The sequence below is a fragment of the Arachis hypogaea genome, chromosome 6 (genome assembly GCF_003086295.3).
Source record: "Arachis hypogaea cultivar Tifrunner chromosome 6, arahy.Tifrunner.gnm2.J5K5, whole genome shotgun sequence".
Lineage (NCBI taxonomy): Eukaryota > Viridiplantae > Streptophyta > Magnoliopsida > Fabales > Fabaceae > Arachis > Arachis hypogaea.
Genome location: NC_092041.1, coordinates 9,394,968 through 9,403,513, shown reverse-complemented (window position 1 = coordinate 9,403,513; position 8,546 = coordinate 9,394,968). Strand labels below are relative to the sequence as shown.

At 27.1% G+C, this 8,546-nt stretch overlaps 1 long non-coding RNA gene across 5 annotated transcripts; it reads right to left on the bottom strand.

Moving 5' to 3' along the window:
• Positions 1-1,899: 1,899 nt before the first annotated feature.
• LOC112695874 (uncharacterized) lies at positions 1,900-7,237 on the bottom strand. 5 transcript variants are annotated; one of them, XR_011862136.1, is made up of 7 exons: positions 6,993-7,237; positions 6,687-6,838; positions 6,524-6,576; positions 6,307-6,430; positions 2,666-2,766; positions 2,482-2,576; positions 1,900-2,223 (listed from the first exon to the last, which is right to left on the bottom strand). It is a non-coding gene; the product is annotated as an uncharacterized lncRNA (long non-coding RNA). The 5 variants fall into 5 exon arrangements; XR_011862135.1 differs by having other exon boundaries at positions 6,683-6,838; positions 6,993-7,173; XR_011862134.1 differs by having other exon boundaries at positions 6,524-6,612; positions 6,993-7,173.
• Positions 7,238-8,546: the final 1,309 nt, after the last annotated feature.

Sequence of the window (8,546 nt, the reverse complement as noted above, 5' to 3'; positions counted from 1 at the left end):
TCAATCAGATAATAGCGGGTCTTCTCAACAGGCAAGATAATATATTTTGTTAAACAATAAAAAACTATATGCTCTGTTAATATTTTTATAATGTTGGTGACGTTCATAAATTTATTATTATTAACATTTTATAATTTTATGAATGGTATATTTTAAAAAAAAGTTTAGAAATTAAATTTTGTTTTGTATTTTTTTGTATTTTTTAAAATATTTATTCAAATATTGTTATAAAAATTTATATTTGATAGATAAGTCATTTTTTAAATATAATTTTTTTTATAACTTACAAAAAATATAATATTTATAAATTTTTTTATATTTTTAAATCATTTAAATATTATTTAAATATTATTTTTAATATATTTATTCAAATATTGCTACAAAAATTTATATTTAATAGATAAGTCATTTTCTAAATATAAATTTTTTTATATTCAAATATTACTGATTATAGTACAATGTATAAATTTGAAAATATTTTTTTATTATTAAAATTTGATAATTTTATAAATGATTATATTTTTTAAAAATAAAAAAAATTAGAGCTTTGAATTTTTTTTTACATTTTTTAAATTATTTATTTAGATATTGTCAAAAAAATTTATATTTAATAGATAACTCATTTGCTAAATATAAATTTTTTTATTATTTAAAAAATATAATATTTATGAATTATTTTTGTTGTATTTTAAATTATTTAAAAACTGTTTTGTTAATAATATTTTTAAAAATATATTTTAGAATAAAATTATTAACATCATATTATATATTTTTTACTTCAATTAATATTTTTTATATGATACGATATTATTTTTTTTAAATAATTTATTCTGATATAAGGATAAAAACTAAAACTTTTTTTATTTGATTTTAGGATCAATCTGAAAATCAAGTAGTCCGTTTATCTCTTGAATCCTCAAATCATTCTTATCAGACGGCTATCTCAAACCAGGCACCGGTATGTTCAAATTTTTTAGAATGTTAGAATCAGTTTGATGTCTTGCTTTCATAATATTCGGTACCTTCCATTTCTCTCTTTCAGGTGTTCATAGAGAAAATAATACAAAATATTTTTTTTTGGTCGATATACAAAATATTTTGTTTAGTACTGTTTTTGGTAATAATGCGGGCCAGAAGCTCAGGATATAGGGCTAAGTAAACTAACTTGGGCTCTGGAGGTTACAGGGTCAGCCTGTATCTCAGCCCGTTAAGTATCATAGGAATTTATATAAACAATCATTTTTCATATTTTCATGACCATAAAAACAATAAACTTCATCATTTATATTGCGTGTATGTTAATTAGAAGCATTACTTTTATTTTATTTATTCGGATGCTTATCCAAGAAATACAAAACAAGGATCTTGGTGGGAAGTTTGAACACTGAAATCCTCTGATTTAGTTCCTGATTTGTTGATTCTTCTAACTACAGCCGCAAAATACACATAGGACTTTTAGAACTTGGACCACCCTGCAAACTTTTTTCATATTAAATATGCAAGTGCGTTTTTTTTCCTTCTAAAACATACACATAGGAGGAGTACTTGAACAATAAGAAATCTGTTGTTAATACCTCTTCACCTGAAATCTGCCTCATGAGACAACCATTATGAAGTGTATATATAAAAGTGACATTTAATTAATCTAAGTTCAAAATATAAAAGTGATTTGATTTATACAAGTCAGTCAAATTATATGTTATATCTTTATATTATTTTTTTAGGAAACAATAAGGAAAATGAGCAACCTATTCTGCATCTGATAACACTCTTTGACAGGGAGCGCTTAAATTCATCATTCAACTACCCAAATGGATAGAAAAATTTAATAATTAACAATAGTAGCAATACTAATAAGTAATAATAACAACAGTAACAAGAAATAAATAAAGCATCAAGTGAAAAATGTTACAAATAATTGCCATAGAAAATTTATACTCATTCATCACATTCAACTTACATCCAAGCTAAGAGTAACACATAACCTTACTACTGTTATGAGCCCCCTCAGCTATATATATAGATTCAGCATAATGCTATTCTTGCTTTTTCAATACTCAGAATAAATACATCAATGGGAGATTATAAAATTAAACAATCTAGAAGAGAAAAATTAATGAAACCTTGTCGAAATTTCCAAGTGTCTTAAGTGGATCCTCTTTATGAAGTAAACACATCCTCAATACCAGCGAACTACAGCACCTTCTTTGGAACCCTCATACTCTATTGATATAAAACATTAGGCAAGAATAAAATACAAGGAGACATCTTCAATTATATATAAAAGTCATGAAACTTCAATGCTAACAAATCCGTTTAAGGCATATCAAAGTCATAGTATCCCCTATTTTCAAATTTCAATTATGATTATACACAAATTTGATCCTCATGAACCCTAAATTTGCAAATTTGCTCCCTGGAGATTACGTGTATCATAGATATAAAAATAAAAAACATGAAAAAGAAAGAAGAAAGATATACCATCCATGGCCTGAGTGATTGATTCGAAATCCGTGAAAGTTTTTGGTTGCTCTGTTGCGAGAGCTCTGAATTAGAATGATCGAGTTGCGATTTCACTGCAGAATGTGAAAAGAACAGAATAGATTAGGGTTCATACTCGTAAAAGAGGGGAAGAGAAGGGCGACGGCAATCGGCGAACGCAAACTGCAGTGTGGCGAAGGCTACGCTGTGGTGATACTTTCTCATCTCTTCTCTTCTCATATCAAACGAGCGTGAATAACAGGGTGGAAGAAATTGGAAGTAAATCTGCAAATGAGAAAGAGTGAGAGACATTGACTCAGTATAGTGACCAGTGACCGTTAAAAAATTTAATATAAGTGTCACAGTATTATTAAATAAAGACACTTATTCTAAGTGTCCTACAATAAGTATAGCTATATATTCAATTTGTTGTAAATATAAAAAATAAGAATAAGAACTAAAATTATTATATTTATTTTTTCATTTGATCTCAAGGCACATGAACTTGATTTTGACGAAGCCGGATTGCCAAATCGCTTGGCTATCTCAAACCTCTCACAGGTGTGTTAATTTTCTATATCATGTTCTGTTAATATTTTTAGAATATTGGATTGGATTAGTTTAAGGTCTGATTTATCTGTTTTTTGATCAAATGTTCAATCCAGATTTAATAATTATGTTCTAAGATATATCACCACAAATCTATAAGTCTATATAATTTTTAGTATTCATATCATAGTTGCTCTTTAAAAAATATTAAATATTTTAGTGACAAATATTAATTTGTTTTGCAAATACCAAGGAGAATAGTAATCGTCCGTTACTTTTTAAATACTATAATAACATTTTTAATTTCTTTTTCAATTTTGGTTTTAATTTGTTATTGCTTTCCTGTATTTTAAGTTAATTAGTTTGGTTATATTTATTTGAAAGTACCAAAAATAAGAATAAGAACTAAAACTATTATAATTTTTTGTTTCATTTGATTTCAGGATCGAGAACTTGATTTATCTCCCGAGATAGATTCCTCTCTCCAGGCCAATAGCTCAACTTCTCTACAGGTGTGTATATAAATTTACCCAATAATAAAAAATTATATCATGTTCTGTTAACACTTTAAGAATGTTTGACCTAATTAATTTAGAATTTGATTCACCGATAAAAATCGAATCGATCCATCCAGTATAATTTTAATAACTATGTTCCAAGGCATGCCAGTGCCACTACATAGTTTTTTCCCTTTCTAAATACTAAGGGATATTAGGTTTTTATTTTCAATTTTAGTTTTAATTTGTTATTGCTTTTCTAAGTCATGTTCTTTGAAAATTCTAATGTTTTCAATTTTATCCTTAACCTTTTTGATTTGTGTTAAAATTACCTAAACGTTAACTTGACGTAAACGGTTAGGGATAAAATTGAAAATTTTTAATAATAGTTTTGACACAAATCAAAAATATTAGAGACAAAATTGAATGAATCGAAAATACTAGATACAAAATTGAATAAAATTTACGTTTGGAGTATTTTTTAAAAAATTGTAAACATTAGAGACAAAAAATATATTTTATTCTTAAAAAAATATTTGAAATAATTAAAAAGTCAACTCCAATTTTTTTAAATATTTATTAAAAATTAATGGTTCAAAATAAAACTTAATAAATACATAATTAAAATATTTTTTTGGACATAATTAAGATATGACTCTTTTTAACATTACTATTTAGATATTTCTAATTTATTTGTTATAAAAAAATTATTATTTAATTACTAATTATTGTTAACTCTATTTAATTTCAGGTACATGATAACAGTGACCCACGCTTATCTCCTAACCCTCCTTCTACTAGGGTAAAAAAGAAATTAACTACTTTGTTACCTTTACTAGGTCTTTTATTTTGTTTTTTGTTTGGGGTTTTAGTTTACATAATCGGAAAGTTTAATGATAATTCTAATAAGGGTAATTCTATAAAAAATTATTATTTAATCACTAATTATTGTTTACTCTGTTTAATTTCAGGGAGATGGTAACAGTGGCCCACCCTTATCTCCTGAAAAGAAATGTACTGGGTTACCTTTGGCATGGCTTTTTATTTGTTTTTCGGTTGGGGGTTTAGTTTGCATGTTCGGGAAGTTTAAGGATAAATCTAATAAGGGTAAGTCTATAAAGAAGTTTGTGGGATTTGTGGATGCCGTCTATTTCATAGTAGTTACTCTAAGTACAATAGGTTACGGGGATATTACCCCTATTTCTGAAGCTGGTAAAGTCTTTACTATGCTTTTAGCTCTTTTGTGTCCTGTGGTTTCTGCTATTCTTGAAAGCTACCTGAAATACATTCTTAGGGAATTAGAAATGTGCTTAGTTGAAAAATGGGAAGGAGGCATGTTAGATTGTTTGGTAGTTAACCATAAAATAGGTTATTGGGTAAAATTTTTCTTAGCGCTTCTTGCTGGCCCGTTTGTCTTTAGCATCGGAGCATTCATAGTCCATCATTTAGAGAAAATGAGTTGGTTAGATAGTTTTTACTTTTCTGTGATTTCCATAACAACAGTAGGTTATGGGGATTACTCTTTTAGAACAACAGTAGGAAAGTGTGTTGTATGTATTTGGTTTTTATTTAGCTCTGTTATTTATAGTTTTGCAATTTCATTTCTGATTCCTTGTATTCTTAGGCCAATTACTCCTCAAAACGAATGAATTGTATTTTGTGAACTATAAAATGACAATGAATGAATAGTTTTCTTTTCTATTTGGTTGCTTAATTATATATTGTCTCTGGCTATTTAAGAGTGTTTGCAAAACTGTTAAAAAATATAATTTCAGACTGACACCATATTAGAGATCTTGATTACCAAGATCACAATATATAACAAAAAGAACATGAATTTTGTTATATCCAAATTGTACAAGTAAATTACTATTAATGTAACTATATCGATTTATACACACGAGGACACAGAATTAACTAAGTGACCACTGCCATTCCTCCAAACACTAACAGAATTAACTAAGTTACAGTAACTAACTAATCACTCATAAAAACTAACTCACTCACTCACTCTCCCAATAACAAAATTTCTTTTTCTAAACTATTATAATTTAAAAAATAATTTAAATTAATTCAATTTAATTTGTAATCTCTATTTTAATTTTATTGGGTTAATCATCTTTAACAAAATAAAATTTAAAATTTTGAATATTAAAAATAAGAGAACTAAATAATTCAGTTACTAGAATAATCAAATTTATTGACAGCAATATAAAAAAAACGTTTTATAAAATGCGAAATATGTATTTGTATATAAAATGGTTAATTAGAGACTAATTTTTAGTATATTTATAACATGATTGAATAATTATATATTAATCATTGTCGTTTATTATATACACATTAAAACACTAGTTCACTACTAAAAAATAGTAGATTGCAAGCAGATTTTTCGGATAAAATTTTAATGTCGAAAATATTTTTTAGAAGTAGGAAAAATTATTAAACATATATTACCTGAGTTTTTATCATATAGTATATTTTTATCAATGCAACCAAGTATCTTTCAACTTATTTCTTTAATCAATCTTTTATTATAATAATTAAAAAAATTAAAACAGACGCATCTAATTAAATAAAATTTAAACTAGATATGATTAACAATATGCTCATCTAAAAAATAATAAAGTGACTTAATTAAAAAATAATTAAATAATATTATTAAATTAAAAAGCTGAACAAAAGTTGAATTTTAAATGTAAGTAGTATGTTTCTAAAACTAATAAAATTTAAGTAACAATCATTGGAAGATAGAAAGAGAGGGAAAGAGAGAATGGACCTGACTTAAGCAGAGAGAGAGAGATCAATCCACTACCCCAAACCACAAGCCTGGCACAAAGATCTATGATCAGAACACTGCTTTATAGTAAGAAGAGCAGATCCAGCAATTGAGGTTTCTCCTACTACCAAACACAAAACCACAATTCTCTTTTTAAATTACTTAAATAAATAGCAATAGGTAAGGAAAGAAAGAAAAATCTTGAAACATTTGGAACCTTCAATCTCACGGAAAGTTAAGTCGATTAACAATCATGAAAGCTCCAAGCTACTACATGAAAACCCAGAAGGCTGGCATCATACCAAACTAAAAAAGAAAATAAAAATAAGCTAAACAAAAGTACCCAAAGACCAAAATAGAATCTTTTTTTAATCACCTACTGAATATTGTCCATGGGTTTTCCTTTTCCTGTTTCGGTTTTGATTACGAATCATTTGCCTCCGCTCGACCTCAATGATTCATCAAAGAGCACCCAATCAACAATCTTCGTAGTTCATCTCTCCATGGCCCCAACAAAGCAGATTCAAATATTCTAAGGGAGATTATGAACAAGAATCAGAATGGGGGGAGAGGGAGGGGGGAGTTAGACACTTGATAGTAGGAATCAACAAAAGGCATAAGTAGAAAAATCTATCGTGAATTCCACATTCAATTTGTTAAAAACTTTTAGAGACACCGTTAGTTACCTTTCAAGTTAACGAATGAAAGATCAAAGTAGGCTGAGACAAATGTGATGGGCACTAAATTGAAAAACTATTAATATTTGATTAACTGAAGCTCACTAACATGGTTCGGCTTTTTGAAAGCCCATGGAGGTTGACCATAGCACCCTCATCTTATTTCAGCACACCTTACAAAGGGAGATATAAGGATTGGCAAATGGCAACAGAGATTTTTGTTGTTTGTTGATGTGGTAGGTGGAGATTTTGGTAGGGATTTTAGTCCACCCCTGAAAACGGTAGGTAGATATAGTGATTAGGTTGTTAACCATAATTAATAACCCCGTTGTTGGGCAAATTCCTCATGAGCCATGAATATTACACGTTAAATATATGAATCCTAACTCTGTTACTGAAATTGCTATGGATCTATGATGTTACAAAATCTCTAATCTCTCTCTGACGTCCTATATATATATGAATCCAAACTTTATAAATGACCATGGATGAGATAAAAAAGATACCACGAAATATAAAAATTTGATTTTTTAAATATAAAAATATAAGATAAATTTGATTTTTATTATCAATATCTTTAGCATTTTGAATATTTTTAAACAAGGATAATAATTTATCCATAAACAAAAAACCAATTTCAACAAATCAATATACATTAGGATGTTCAAATCCAAATCAATCTAAATTAAACCGTTTATCCAATCCAATTCAAATCGAAAACCGATTAAAACTGTACTAATTCAGATTGGATTGGATTCTATTTCTTTTAAACCGTTGAATTGGATCGGATTTTGGATCTATTTTTTATAACTGATCCAATCCAATCCAAACCGCACAATGTGCTATAATATTAGTATTTTATTATTATATTACAATTATACTTAGGTTTAATTACTCTGTTGGTCCATATAGTTTCGTGAAGGTCCCTATACTTTTTTTCTTTTAAATTGAGTCCCTGCACTAATTTTTTTTTTCAATTAAGTCCTCCTTAGTAGTAATTGGCTTAATTTTATAAGGACCCAACTAAAAAAAAGAATTGGTATAGGGACCTAAATAAAAAGAAAAAAAGTATAGGGACCCAAATAAAAAGAAAAAAAGTATAGGGACCCAATTAAAAAAATTGGTGCAAAGACTCAATTAAAAAGAACAAAAGTATAGGGACCTATTTGAAAATTTCGCGAAACTATAGGGACCAATAGAATAATTAAACCTTATACTTATAACATGTTCAATTTCTTATACATTTTTCTATTATTCATGTATTATTATTATTTAATAAATATTTTATATTCAAAATATTGTTTATTTATTTATTTTAACTAACCTATAATTTTATTTCTATTGTTATGCTATCGTTGGCATTTTAAGATATTGTTAAAACTTGTTATGTTATTGTTGGTTATTTAAAATTTAATATTGAGACTTGTTATATATATTTAATTTTTTTATTTAAAAAACTGAAAATCCAAACTGCTTGTAATCGAATTTCCAAAAAAAGTTCATCCAATCCAAACCCCTAATACACATTCCTCAACAACTTTTTTTTATCAATTTACACCGACC